This window comes from Lactuca virosa, chromosome 9 (genome assembly GCF_052849685.1).
Source record: "Lactuca virosa cultivar CGN04683 chromosome 9, Lactuca_virosa_CGN04683_v6, whole genome shotgun sequence".
Classification (NCBI taxonomy): Eukaryota; Viridiplantae; Streptophyta; class Magnoliopsida; order Asterales; family Asteraceae; genus Lactuca; species Lactuca virosa.
Genome location: NC_136434.1, coordinates 97,393,253 through 97,408,843, shown reverse-complemented (window position 1 = coordinate 97,408,843; position 15,591 = coordinate 97,393,253). Strand labels below are relative to the sequence as shown.

Genomic DNA, 15,591 nt, shown 5'->3' with positions numbered 1-15,591 from the left:
TGTTCAAATCATGTTGATTGCTTAACTTGAAGCATATGATTTGATGTTTGATTTGTGATTCTATTCTAGTGATTATGTTCTTGTTTAAACTAGAATCCTTAAATTTGATTTGTGTTTGATTGGCCACTTTCATGAATTGAATTTTTGTGTAGTTAATTAACTTTTAGGGCACCTAATCGTTCTATAAAGTTAATGGTTGGTAACAAACAATAGGTTTTCTTATTGTAGAACATTTATCACATGTTTTCACACTTCCGAGCGTATGAGAAGAAATGAACATTGTTGGGAAGCTTGTACAAAACTTAATGCAGTTTTTCAATACAATCTAAGAGCGTGTTTAGGTTGAATTAGTAAAGCTAGGTCTAGTCAAAGAACGTGTTTTGGTTAGATAATTTGGCAAGCGAGAGGTATTAGAGCGTGTTAATATCTTTCAGTACCAACTTAGAATAGTAATCACAAATTACATCAAGTCATAATCAGGTTAAATGACAACATTGAGAACTAGAACCGGAAGCACTTTTACAGCTTGTTTACAAATCTATTTCGTTTTCTGCATGTTTCAAAGTTGATTGTTATTTTCATTATTTGACTTTTGCAAACAAATCCCCCTTTGTAACCAAAGTACCTTGCGCAAAGAGGTATAGACTTTTATCCCGTGTCTCTGTGGTTCGACCCTGCTTGCCTTGTACTACCTTTTTAGTGCATTAAAGCAGTGTATTTGGAGTCTATTGTACCCCTTTATTTGTTGGGTTTGACATGCCTAACACTTGGGCTAAGGTCCAAAGTTGATTGGACATAGCATATTGGGTTAGGTTTTGGGATTTCGCGAGGAGGTTTCGACTAAATTCACAATTTTTTGATGTATAAACTTAGATAGCAATGAAGTCGATTTATACTACACGTAGTGTTACATAGTTACACAAAGAAACTATCTTGTACATGGATAGGAAACCTAGCCCTAATCTGCCATTTGTGACATCATCCCCTTATTAGAGGGAATTTCGTCCCGAAATTCTTTCGAAAGTAATCCTTAAGAACTAGAGAAGAGATGAGGGTATTTTTGCATCATTTGATCCTCACGTTCCCATATGAATTCAGGTCCGCGTTTTGCACTCCATCGAACCTTCACAATCGGAATGCGGCTTTGTTTCGTATGTTTCACTTCTCTGTCCATGATTTCAACCGGTTCCTCAACGAACATGAGATTTTCATTCACCTCAATCTCGTCAAGTGGAACAACGAGGGTTTCGTCCGATAGGCATTTCTTCAGGTTCGACACGTGAAAGACAGAGTGTACGTTGCTAAGCTCTGATGGTAGTTACAGCTTGTAAGCCACCGGACCGATCCTGGCAAGGATCTCGAATGGTCCGATGTATCGTGGATTTAGCTTTCCTCGTCTTCCGAATCGTATCATCCCTTTATAGGGAGAGTCTTTGATCAGCACACGATCTTCTACTTGAAATTCCAGGGGCTTTTGCCTTTGGTCTGCGTAGCTCTTCTGTTGGTCTCGAGATGCCTGGAGCTGTGCATTGATCTGGACGATTTTCTCAGTTGTTTCCCGGATGATCTCGGGTCCAGTGAGAGTGCTGTTTGGCATCTGTCCTCTTGCCAGCTGGGTGTATCCTACCTCAACCCAACAGGGATATGATCGACATTTTCGTCCATAAAGGGCCTCAAATGTAGCAACTTTGATACTTGTGTGATAACTATTATTGTATGAGAATTCAACCAGTGGCAAGTGGGAATCCCAAGCCTTGCCGAAATCTATCACACAAGACCTTAACATGTCCTCTAATGTTTGGATAGTCCTCTCACTCTGTCCATCGGTCTGGGGATGATAGGCGGTGCTCATATCGAGCTGAGTTCCCAATGCTTTCTGGAGCGACTGCCAAAATCGAGAGGTGAATCTACTATCTCGGTCAGAGATAATAGATATCGGTACCCCATGTAGTCTCACCACCTCCTTTATGTAGATCCGAGTTAGTCTCTCCATTTTATACGTTTCCTTTATTGGTGGGAAACGAGCGGATTTAGTCAATCGATCGACAATCACCCAAATGGCATCCAGTCCGTCTGCCGACTTAGGCAATATGGTTATAAAATCCATTGTTATTCGTTCCTATTTCCACTTAGGTATCACTGGCTATTGTAATAATCCCGAGGGCTTCTGATATTCTACCTTGACCTTAGCGCAAGTCAGGCACTTGCCCACGTAGGTAGCAATCTCTGCTTTCATATTCGGCCACCAATAATGTTGTTTGATATCCAGGTACATTATATCGGAACCCGGATGGACGGAGTATCGTGTCTTGTGTGCTTCATTCATGACTACGTCTCTGAACCCTCCAAATTTTGGGATCCAGATCCGGTCCATGAGATAGTATGCTCCGTCCTCTTTGATTGTGAGATTCTTTTCCATTCCCCGCAAGGCTTCATTTGCGACGTTCTCTGGCTTCAAGGCTTCTAGTTGGGCCTCCTTGATTTGTGAAGACAAGTGGGAATGGATGGTCAACGTTAGTGTTCTTACCTGGCGGCCCGAGTATTCTTTTCTGCTTAAGGCATCGACCAATCGCCGCTACCTCATGTTTAGTTCTTTCTGGTTCAGGATATGCTGGAGGCTTTTGTGGTCTGTGAAAATGGTGTGCTTTGTCCCGTAGAGGTAGTGCCTCCAAATTTTTAGAGCGAAGACCACAGCTCCCAGCTTGAGATCATGAGTGGTGTAGTTTAGTTCATGGGTCTTTAGTTGTCAGGATGCGTAAGCTATCACTTTCCCACGCTGCATAAGTACGCAGCCTAGCCCTTGGTTGGAAGCGTCGCAATACACTACGAAATCTTCTGTTTCCTGTGGCAGAGATAACACCGGAGCACTACAGAGGGCTTGTTTCAGGGTTTGAAAAGCAACTTCTTGTTTTGCATCCCAGTTGAAGGGTACGCCTTTCTGGGTTAGAGTGGTGAGGGGCTTGGCGATCTTGGATAAATTCCGAATGAACCTTCTATAATAACCAGCAAGGCCCAAGAATTGTCTGATCTCCGTTGGTGTTCTCGGGGTTGCCCAACCCTCAATAGCTTTGATCTTGGAAGGGTCTACATGTATCCCTTCTTTACTGACTACGTGTCCCAAGAAGTCCACCCTGTGAATCCAGAACTCGCATTTGAAGAATTTTGCGTATAGCTTCTCCTCCCTTAGAGTTTCCAAGACCTGCCGTAGATGATGGTTGTGCTCTTCCTTACTCCGAGAATAAATGATTATATCATCGATGAAGACAATTACAAAGTTGTCGAGGAACGGTAGGCAGACTCGGTTCATTAGGTCCATAAATTTTGCGGGTGCATTTGTTAGACCAAAGGGCATTACTACGAACTCGAAATGGCCGTAGCGAGTTCAGAAAGCTGTCTTGGATACATCTTCTTCTCGGACCCATAGTTGGTGGTATCCGGATCTTAGATCTATCTTGGAAAAGTAACTGACTCCTTGAAGCTGCTCAAATAGATCATCAATCCGAGGGAGGGGGTATCGGTTCTTTATGGTGAGCTTGTTTAATTCCCGATAGTCGATGCACATCCGGAAAGATCCATCCTTCTCTTTGACAAACAACACCGGAGCTCTCCAGGGTGAGAAGCTCGGTCTTATGAATCCTTTGTCTAGCAGTTCGCTCAATTGGCTAGATAGTTCTTGCATTTCTGTAGGGGCCAATCTATACGGCGACTTAGCAATCGGCGTGGCTCCTAGTACTAGGTCAATTCAAAATTCGACCTGTCGCTCAGGGGGTATTCCGGGAAGGTCTTCCGGAAATACGTCTGGAAAGTCACGCACCTCCAGAATATCCTTGATGTTCTTTTCCTCTTTTTGTTTGTCCACTACGTGGGCTAGAAAGACATGATTATTTTTATGCATGCACTTTTGTGCCTTGATGCACGAGATAAGATGGAGGTTTGCACCGGGTTTATCGTCGTAGATAATTAGTGTTTCGCTGGTGGGTAGGTGAAGGCGAACGGCCTTCTCGTGGCACATAATATCGGCATGGTGGGGGCTTAACCAATCCATACCGATGATCACATCAAAAGTTCTAATATTAACCGGCATCAAGTTTATTTGAAACGAGTGATTATTTAGTGTTAATGTGCACCCTATGAAAATGTCTTTGGTTGTTTCAGTTTTCCCATTAGCCATTTCCACCGTGAAGGTTTCTCTTAGCTTTTGGGGGTTTTGATTTAGTATGTGTTTGAATTTATGACTCACGAAACTCCGTTCAGCCCCACTATCGAATAAAATGCATGCATGAGTGTTTTTTAGGGGAAACACACTAGTGACTACAGCCGGATCTTGCACCGCCTCCCCCTGTTCCATTGTTAGGACCCTGCCTGATCCCCCTGCACCTTGATTGTTGGCTTTGGGGCAGTTTTGCTTAAAATGTCCAGTCTCCCCACATCCGTAGCATGCTCGACTGGCCCCGACATTGTTGGGTTGGGGTTGTTTTGATGTGGCTGAGATCTGCAATACCGGGCGGTGTGCCCTTTATGATTTCAGTTGGTGTACTATAAGTCTCGGTATGCGCCACTGTGGTGGAAATTGCATTTATCACACTTGGGTAGAGAACCCGCGTAAGGCCTTGCAGGTGTTGGTGTGGTTGAGGTTGGTGCAGCTGGAGCTGGTGTGATCTGAGTGGTAGTAGCGTGGACTGCTACAGTTTGCTACTTCTTAGATGATTCCTGATTCTGTCGCCCTTTTCTTTTGTTTCCCAGTTGTTCTTGTTATTGTCCTCCTTTGTTTCAGCGTCGGAAGTCTTCGCGCCCTTTCCATCCCCGTGGTCGTACAACTTTTGTGCCAGACGCTTGGCATTATCGAAGGTCTACAGTACATAGAGAATAATAATCTGCCAGCATAACGACTCTACGAGTAGTGTAATCACTTAATCGTAGGGTCAGTCCTACATACATAAAGTAAAATAAAAGAGAGTCCCATCGATAGTAGCGGTGAGTAGGACGGGTCCTACTCGCGGCGGGAGGTATCTGGTGGTGCTGATGACGAAGTGGAAGCGCCCTGGAGTCTGGCTAGCTAGCGCTCGGTGACTTGCATCCTCGCCTCAAGTGCGGCCTGTCGCTCCTGATAGTCCCACACTATGTCTTGGGTCTGCCTCTCAGCGCGTTCCACCGCGGCTCTCATCGCGTCCATCTGATCGGCGGTGGCCTGGGCCTGCTCACCAATATCCTTGGTCCGTCTGACCATCACCGAAAGGGCTCGGTCCGCTGGCCCTCCATGTCTGAGGTCGAAAAATCCCTGCTCCATGCCAAACGGCGGACGCAACCCCTGCTGCCTGCTCCACATCCATATATTGTGTGCCAACGAGGGCATAGGGCCATTGGGGCCCATCCGATGTGCGGGCACCCTAGCCATGTAAGGTGGGTCAATGACTTCGGACTCCGCGTCTGAGTCATCCTCTTCCTCCTCGTCATCCTCATTGACTTACTCGTCAATTTCTTCTTCTTCCGGGTCTTCCATGGGCTCTTCTTCTGGGTTCTCCTCGGACTTTGCCTCTAGCCATCCCCCGTTCCCCTGATTGGGTAAGTAGGGGTCTCTAGGAAGATGAAAACCAGCCATAACATTTGTACGAGAATATGAGTACAAAAGGAGATATAAGAAAATATATGAAGACACCACATAATGCCAAAATACTCCTATAGTATTTTTAATTGTTTATATTCGGTTCCTTAAATCTTTTGGGTATTAGGTTGGTAAGTTTTAGATTCGTTGTCCACCCCGATCACTCTCAAACACATGTTGGTCGTATTTTGAATAAATATAGTTGATCAGACTATATTTATCCCCAATACGATTACATAACTGCATGGGTTTAACCGCGATGTCCAACTCTTCTAAAGACTTTTAATTGTTTCTTATTATTATTTTTTTTCAGAGTGTTTTAGTCTCATTGTATTTATAGTTGCATATCTTGTTTGGTTAGATATGCTAGTTCACTATAAACCTGGATCTGATACCAATCTGTCACACCCCCGAACCGGGACGGCGGAAATGTCCGGGGGCGGGTGACTTCATCTTGTAATATCATAACAATTGAATATAAATGAAACATAGCAACCATCATCATCATACATTAACGATATCAACATGCATTGTTTACATCATTGTGTTTGTTTACGAAATACATCCAAAATAACATAATGTATGATAATTCAAAAATATAACAATTATCCAAATTCCTTAGCTGCCAACCTGCTTATTGAGTCCCTGAGAATACAAGTCGTTTTGAAAAGCGTCAACATAGAATGTTGGTGAGTTCATAAGCATGTTTGTAGGAAAACTTTGTAATAGTTTGTAAACTTCCAGAAAATCCAGTATTTTCTTGTAAAAATAGTTCGTGAGTCTCGTTTCAAATCATGTATAATTGCATGTGTATTCTTTGTTTATCTTGTTTGAGAATATATAGAGAGTGATTCCCAGAAAATCCTATATTTTCTGTTATATGAAAAGTTGTAGTCCTAAGACCCGAGTGGTGAATTTAGATGCAAAATAGTCAACACATAGTTTTGTACTTCGTAAAATGAGTAGAGTATATGTTTTGCGTAAATTTTAATATAATATTGTTATTCTCTATGTGAGTCGTTACAACCATACTAATATGACGAGAGCGTCTGTCTTGACGTTCTTCAGGCGTCGGTTTCTAAAGATAATTGTCACCCTAGACTGGTCTGTCTAGCTGTAGCGAACAGCTCGGGTGTGGGGGTGTCAACCCCGTATAGATCTATACACAATATCCCGCTCTCCTTCCAGGAGACTCTGGTTATAAGTTACAGGACTTACGATGTACACTAGGTAGGTACGAGTGAAGGAGTGTCTCACAAGAGCCTTAACGGAATTTACGCGAATATTGAATTTCATTATTTAACGTTATAGATAATGTTACTAGTGTATATTTTCGACTACAAATTATAAGTGCCAAAAATAGTCATTTTTACCATAAGTGTAAAAAATAGCCCGTTTTTACCATTGTTGTCAAAATAGCCCAAATTTACCAAAATTGTCAATACAGACCCAATTTTACTAAAATTGTCAATAAAGGCCCAATTTTACTAAAATTGTCAATAAACGCCCAATTTTACTAAAATTGTCGCATAAGGCCCATTTTTACCCAAGTTGTCATAAAAGGCCCATTTTTACTGAAATTGTCATATAAGGCCCATTTTTACCATAATTACCATAAACGGCCCATTTTTACAAAAATGTTTATAAATGATTATTTTCCAAGCTTTCATAACCAATCTTTGTTTGAACATATTCTTGGACTAATCCTTGTGATTTTTAACATGCATCTAGTGAAAACATTATTCACCTAGAAAGTAGTTTTCATTTTTAACAACATATCAAGTTAACTATGTTCCAACAACCTGAGATTCAACCAAAATCTCGAGTTCATGGACTTTTAGCATGATTTCACAACATTTCAACACACATAACATGTAAAACATACACATGTAAGAAAGTATACAAAGATTTTACACAAGACCTTGACTTGTATCCCCCCCCCCCAAGAAGGAAAACTCGAAAACAAGGGGTATGAAGCTCACCTTGGGAGATTTTTCCGTTTATAGAGGAAGAGGAATGAGGTTTTCGGCCCTAGCTTGCTTCCTTGAGGAGATTTGTGAAGTTATGGTGTTCTAAGAGCATAATCACGAAAATGAAGTGGTATGAGGAAAGAGTTTTAGTGTAAGCTTGGAATAGAACTATAGAGTTTATCAAAAACTTACCAAGTTATGGAGCTTGAAGAAGACTTTCTTGTAAACACACACACACAAAACCCACAAAATTTGAAGAAGGAGATGAGAGAGTTTCTTGAGTGTTGAGAGAAAATGAGCTAAGAGTTTGAGTTTGGAAATGAAAAGTGGAGAGGGAATGGCGGTGGTGTTCGGCCGATAAAGGGGGAGATGGGGATGATAGGGGTTGACTTTAGTTATGTTTGATGTGAGTTGCTTAGATACATGAAGGGTAATGCATGGTTATATGAAGTGTAAACTTGAGGTGGCATCATATTTATTCTATGTAGTCTTTTTTTTATTAAATGGGCTAACCGATCGGCCCAAAGGAGAAAAGAGAAAAAAAGGATTTTTGGGCTTGAAGGGAAACCGAGAACACCCTAGGCCCAATAGCGTTTTCGGTTGGCACAAGTTTTTGGGCTTGGATTGGGCCCACAATGGTTTCGGCCCAATAATAGGTCCAAAAGAAATGGATTGGGTCCAATAAGGATTTTTGGTTTAGAGAGAGGGCCCAATAGTGATTTTTGGCCCATTAGGGCCCAAAGAATGGTCTTTGGTCTAATGAGACTCTAAGTGAAGGCTTTCGGCCCAAAAGGGCCCATTAGAGGGTTTTTGGCCCAAAATATTTCCTAATAGAGGTATTCGGCCCATTAGGGCCCAATAGGAGAGGCTTGGCCCAAATAGGGGCTTCGGCCGAGAAGGCTTGGGCTAAGGTCCAAAGTTGAGTGGACATAGCTTATTGGGTTAGGTTTTGGGCTTTTGCGAGGAGGTTTCGACTAAATTCACAATTTTTGGATGTATAAACTTAAATAACAATGACGTCGATTTATACTACACGTAGTGTTACATAGTTACACAAAGAAACTATCTTGTACATGGATAGGAAACCTAGCCCTAATCTGCCAGTTGTAACAGATACCGGGCGAGGCCCGATGGAGGGCGGGGGCCCAGTATGTGATTTATGTATGTGTGGTATGTGGTATCTTGGGGAACTCATTAAGCTTTATGCTTACGGTTTTCAGTTTATGTTTCAGGTACTTCAGTTTTCAAATGGAAGAGCTCGGGATGATTGCAGAGCACACACCATTCGATTCCGCAGTTGTGGTTTACTATGATAATGATGGTGTATTGATAAAATTGATTACTTTGTATTTTAGACAATGATATGGTTTGTGGCTTTATTAGTCTAAAAATGAAAAAATTTATAGTCTTATTTTTGGGACGTTACAGATGCATTCTTGGACTCTTTGAGACTTAAAGTTTAAATCTTGGTTGTTTGGACCATCCTAATGGATAAAATTGGAAACTTTATATATTATGAAACTATTAAGTACCACCAAGGTCTACCCATGTGTATGTGTGTATGTTTATCAAATTTTAGTGTGTTGAGTTGAAGGTGAGTGAGAGAGAGACAATGCTTCGGACGAGGAAACCAAATGGACCAACTATCTTTTTTTAATTATATATCATTTTTTTTAAAAAAATTATTAATGATATATTGGTAAATTTACATGACCCTAACCCTTACTTTTTAACATATTCAAATGGATGTCTCACATAATGATTATTGGTGTAACAATTTTTGGTTGAAATTGACCATTGATGCAAAAAAAATGTTTCATAAGGAACATTTTAAGGAAAAAATAAATCATAAGGACCATTTGTGAAATTTTGTCAATTATAAATTTTCTATGAAAAATATATTAAAATTATGTATGATCATTCTTTATTTTGCAATATCGTGATTGTAAGATCGAATCGGGGTCGTTAAATACTACAAGAAATAGTTTAAAACATAAAAAAATACATATAACAAATCAGTTAATCGTTTAGTTAATAATAAATAGTTTAAAACATATAAAATGCATATTTAGTTAATAATAAATAGTTTAAAACATAGAAAATACATCTTCAATACAACAGTTAACAATAATTAATTAATTATAAGTTTTGTAGTGTTCATAGTATGTTCGGCAAAACTAGTTGAAAGTTGTATTTTTTTATCTGTATGTAAGTGTTCGACAAATGTAGTTGAAAACTTTTAAAACATGTACAATTACATAAAAAAACTTATCTAAAACACACCATTAATTTTAAAAAATGATAATTAAGTCAATTTGCAAAATTATAAAATGTTTTTTTGTTAAACTTTACTTGAAGTAGCTTTTGGATTAGAATTTTTGTTTTAGCTAAAAGCTAGAAGCTCCTACTTCCAAACGAAACTTTTTTTTCGAGTTTTTTTTTCAAAATAAAATATTAGAAATTTAATATATATATATATATATATATATATATATATATATATATATATATAATAATAATAATAATAACAACGATCATACCTTCGACCCTACCAAAAAAAAAGATCCTAATGATTTACCAAGATAAAATCATATGAGAAACACAATTTTTTTTACTAAAAAAACCTAGCAACTTAATTAATATGTAGAAATATGTTCTTTATATTTTTTAAGGATAATTCTATATATACTCTATTAAACATCAAAATACCATATTTGTTCACCCTAATTTTTAAATATCATATTTACCCTTCTAAACTTTCAAAATATCAAATTTGCCCAAAATATGTAATTTATAATATTTTATAAGCATTCTAAATATTTTTTTTTTATCAATTGACTATTATACCCTTTTCTTCCTAAGTATTTTTTTTGCATACCCTTTCATTTCCATTTTAGGAAAAGCTCCTTCTCGATTATTTAATACTTCCTTTACAAGTTCATATCATCTCTAATAAATGAATGTTTTTTTTGTCACTTGTCACATTCTCATTCAATATGCCAAATGTCATTTTGTGGTTATTTTGAATTAGTTTTTTTTTCCACATGTCATTTTATTAGTTTTTCTATTTTATTAAATTCCACATAATATTTTAATGTAATAATTGCAATAATAATAGTAATAAATGAATATTAATTTCACTAATAAACTTATCTTTTAATTTTAAAATTCTTTAGTTTCTTTTTTTTATTTAAATTATTTGTTTAAATTTAAAAGATAAAAATATTTCCATTATAATAAATCATTATTTTTTTTATTTTCTTATAAATTTAAAGTTCTCAAATATTTTGATCTTTTTTTTTAAATCAACACATGTAATACATTGGTCTCACAACTAGTTCTACAGCAAAAAATTGTCTTGTGAACTATGTGTATTTGCAAAATTCATGTTTACAAAAAAAAATATTGTGTAATCTAAGTCAATATTGTTTATGTCTAGAAATAAAATTTAACATATGGCTAAATTCTTGCAAATATATTGTATAATATATCGATTGACTAGCCCATGGATTGGTTTGTCATGGCAATGATTACTCTAGTGTTTACACGATAAAATTCATTGAGGAGAACTTTGATTCCTTGGGATTTCATCATCGTTTGTATGCTAATTCATTATTGATTGTATGCTAATGGGATTCCACAATGCGTTATTAAGAAATGTAAGGAGGGTTTGAAGAAGATATAGACACCATGTGATTATTATGAAAGCCACACTTTTGGAAAGTATTCTGATTTTGAGAAAGACGTGTGATGTATTATTGATTGGGAGGGTAAAATAGTAAACTTGTAAATGCAATGATTTAAAAGGATTATTTAATATTAAAAGGTAAGGATTTGAGCAAATATAATATTTTATAAACTTATATAAAATAAATTTGATATTTAGAAATTAAATTAAATAAATATGATATTTTAATTTTTAGAAATGATATATACAAAATTCACCATTTTTATTTATATTTTATTTGTCCATAAAGATATCGTAGATTTTCATATTAAAAAATGATTATTATAATTTATCTGTAATTGAAAGTAACTCCAAAGGAAGAGCACTACAAACATCATTGGTTCCTAAAGGAGGAGGGAGTCATTCCCTCCCAACTTCCAACCTACTGAACTCACTGCCACATCACTTTTTCTTTTTTATTTTTCTTCATCTTTTCGAACCCACAACACATGGAAATCCTATCTTTTTGAACTCACTCAATTAAAAAAAAATACAAAACAATCAAATGTAAAATCTTAATTAGCAATAGAGTTATCGGCGGTACCACTCCCGCTTCAACGAATGGGTTGATTGGTTTCACTAACCCACTTCATTATCTCTCTCTACTTTCTCTTTCTTATTTTCTCTTGTACCATGTGTTTTAAAACTTGTACCTTAGTTGTTTTGTATTTTTTTTTAATTGAGTGGGTTGAGTGGGTTCAAAAATATAGGATTCGTATGTTGTGGGTTCGAAAAGATGAAAAATAAAAGAAAAAAATTAATATGGCAGTGGGTTCGGTGGGTTGAGAGGGAACAACTCCCTCCTCCCTAATGCAACATACTCACTCTCTATGCCACCCACTATATATTATATATAACATAAATTGTGAGTAGCCTTACCAACAGTTATTTTTCCCTTTCAGATTTTCGCCACCAAAGTTTCCACTTTCGGACTTTTGCCACCTTATTTCAATTTGTTGACATTTACTACCTTATTTTCATTTATTGACGTTTTAGTCCCTTTGTGAACAGTTATTTATGCTCATTCAGACTTTGGCTACAGTGGTTTGTTGCATTGACATTTTGGTCCCTCCACCGCACTTTACCCCCAATCAAATTTGCTGCTTCCTCCATCGCCTCTTTTTTTTTCCTATATTTGTTCCTCGCTTCCCACCGCCTTCTCTTTTCTATCCTCTTTGGTTCTCCCTCTACCCCGTCGGATACTCACCACAGTCAAGTCGTTGATTTCCCTGATGCTTCTTAAGTCGTCAGACCAGTCACTACCACCTACATCTTTCTATCTAGGGTTCGTCCATGCTCTGGCGTAGCAAACTACAGACGACGGTCGGATAGAGAAACAGAAATATACAAATTTCAAGATTCGTCTCTTTGCTATCTTCTTCCCAACTGTTAGATTTTTTTTTTCTCGACAGCTTAATTTTTCACGTAATTGTTGATTCCGTTCTTCATCTACTTATTTCCTTCACTTCTTTTTCTATTTAGTCAGTAGTAATCTGAATGCGGTGTTCATGTGTAGGATATGAAGGATATGTATGGCGCAGGGATAGGGGACGAGAACGACGGGGTGGAGGAATGCCAGTCAAAACGTCGCCTCCGTTATGTTTGGTGGTTGATGACGTGAAGAAGGTGGTCTGGACTGGGGAAGATTGGTTTCAATTTTATTCTTGATCAGGTGCGATGGTGTCACCAAACCCGTACTCCAGGTATTCGATGAAAAGCCCAGTAGAAGTAGACAATGTTTAAAAACAACATTTTAACATTTTGGCCTTCAAGTGATTGCTTATGTTCTCGTCTCTCCAAACCCAAATTCAATTTCTCTCTTTTGTTCATCCACTTTCGCTCTTTTGGACATCTCAGTTATATATTTATGATCCAAATAATAAAGATTAGTGATTCTATTTTATATTTATTTGATGACTGTTTTCTCATTTAGCTTTAATATCCTGGAATTGAAGGCCTAGTAGACCAAGACACCGATTTATGTCATCCTTTCAGCAGGTATGCCACGTATTTTTATTGTTCGGAAATTACGACTTTGTTTTTAAGAATTGATAGAATCCGGTGTGATTTAGAAACTACCTTAAAGGTGTTTGCTTCATATAGTGATGATAATGAAAGATATGGTGGTAAGCAAACTGTGAATTAAAATCACAATCGGAGGTTTTAGTGAAGATAGATAACAAAAATGGGGTTCCGTTGAGAGTCTTATATTACTTAAAGGATAAAAAATTGCTTGTGTATAACCACATTCCTGTTGGTAGCTTTTGTGATCTTTTCCATGTTAACTACTTAACATCTTTCTCACTACATTTTCAATTATCTATTCATTTTTTTTATTGATTTATCGCACCAAAAAAATGTACAACTATGTGATCCTTACACCAAAGAACGACTGCAGCAAACCCCTGCAAGTTGGACTTACTTTTGCTGGTGAATATGTGGCTGGCTTTTGTCTGCTATGGAAGACAAATTGTAATAAATTTAAGCTATAAATTATGTCGGCATGTTGGTTTTAGGTTGCTAATTAGTTTCACTTTTATGTTATTCAGGTTTTGTAACAGAATAAAAGATGTATCAAGACAAGTAGGTAGTTTGGAAGGCGGATATGGACCCAAATCTAGGTAAAACATGTTTTGTATAACTAGATGAATGTGATTTTTTTTAGTATAAATGTTGTAGAAGTATCTGATTTTTGCAGTAAAAGTTGCAGAAAAAAATGTTTTTGGTTTGGTTAATTAGATTACTGGATTAATGAATTTTGATGAGTAAAAGTTATAGCAGTATCGGTTAATTTTATAATAAAAAAGAGTTTACTTTCATTTTTTTGTTTTTTCTTTTCCATTTTAAATCAATTTGTTTTGAAGCCTACATCATAGCATACTTTTTTTAGTCTTTTATAACTTTAAATGTTAAATACAAGCCTACATACTTCAATAATTTCATCAAGAATCTTAATATGATCATTTTTTTTTTTTTTTTGGGTTTTTTGGTTTTGAATTACAGGTGCATGTCTTACCATGGTGCAATTTAGTCGTTGAAATGGCTGTCTGTAAAGGGGTTGGTCTGATGTATGCTCGTGCTGATTTTTGGTTGATGGATACTTGGGAAATTTGAGAAAGACTATATAAAGAAGCCATAAGCCCACAAATGTTATCATGATCATATAAATCATTAAAAAGAGCTTAGAGATCATATTTTTATCCCGTTGTTATTTTCTAAGTAGTTTTGATGTAAGTTACGCTCAACCATTTTTCTTTTTTTGGCATTTTGTTTCAAGCATTGTTATAAAGTCAATGAGGTGAATGTAATGCATACTTGGTTAACCAGAGAAAGTTATATTCGATCTTTTGTCAATGAGCATGAAGTCCACTAGCAAAAAGATGCAAAAGGATGATGGCATATCGTATGTGACATGTCATACAAAATCTTTGAAATATGTTTAAGATGATATCAATATTAATATTAGATTAGATGTTGACAAAATATAAATGATATATAAATGGTGTCCAAAAAAAGAACCCTCATCGGTCTCATCCCTAGTTCATCATAAAATGCCACTTATTTGGAATAGGATATTACAAATTTTCTCTAGAAACTTCCTTCTTTCCAACGGCAATGTATTAGTCAAAATATTTCGATGTAGATTTCAAGAATATGTTTGGGAAACCAAACACACGACATGCAATTGATCCAATTTTGATGGACATCAACGTAAAATCCATGTAAAACAACGTTCGAAATTTAATTAGTATACGATATGTTTGGGAAACCAAAAGTAATTTACAAACTAGTTCTTTAAATGGATAATGTCATCATTACCTAACAAACTATTGCTTTTAATCACACTTTGGAATCCATATTTTTGTTTTCATTCTAAGTCCCCAAACTGTTAAATTACCCGTCAAAAAAATATAATATGACTTTTTCCGGTTGTAACATCCTGTTTCGAGAAGTTTCTTATTTCGGGATCGTGGAAAATAAATTGATCAAGTAAACGCATTGGGCTTCAAGGGAATGGGGTTTAGACCTTATTGGATGATGATAATGTTGGATAAGTGATAAAAGCATTGGTTTGTGTCTTGGAGTCAAAGGGTAAAATGGGAAAATTGATGTTTCAGACTTCTTTCACAAATTATGGTTTTTAGTTCGACATTTTTTCGCCAAAACTAACTAAATAAAAGTGTGGGGTTCGTCAATACCTTTACGTGGATATAAAGATCGCCGAAAACGGAGTTGAAACGAAGAAGTTATGATTGTTTGAAGTTGGAGTGAAATTGGGTGAAAACTCATTC

General features: G+C 36.9%; 1 long non-coding RNA gene across 4 annotated transcripts; it reads left to right on the top strand.

Moving 5' to 3' along the window:
• Nucleotides 1–12,361: 12,361 nt before the first annotated feature.
• Nucleotides 12,362–14,653, top strand: LOC145136167 (uncharacterized). 4 transcript variants are annotated; one of them, XR_013720269.1, is made up of 6 exons: nucleotides 12,373–12,724; nucleotides 12,816–13,002; nucleotides 13,233–13,297; nucleotides 13,698–13,771; nucleotides 13,849–13,920; nucleotides 14,303–14,653. It is a non-coding gene; the product is annotated as an uncharacterized LOC145136167 (long non-coding RNA). The 4 variants fall into 4 exon arrangements; XR_013720270.1 differs by having other exon boundaries at nucleotides 12,362–12,687; nucleotides 13,233–13,771; XR_013720267.1 differs by having other exon boundaries at nucleotides 12,363–12,724; nucleotides 13,233–13,771.
• Nucleotides 14,654–15,591: the final 938 nt, after the last annotated feature.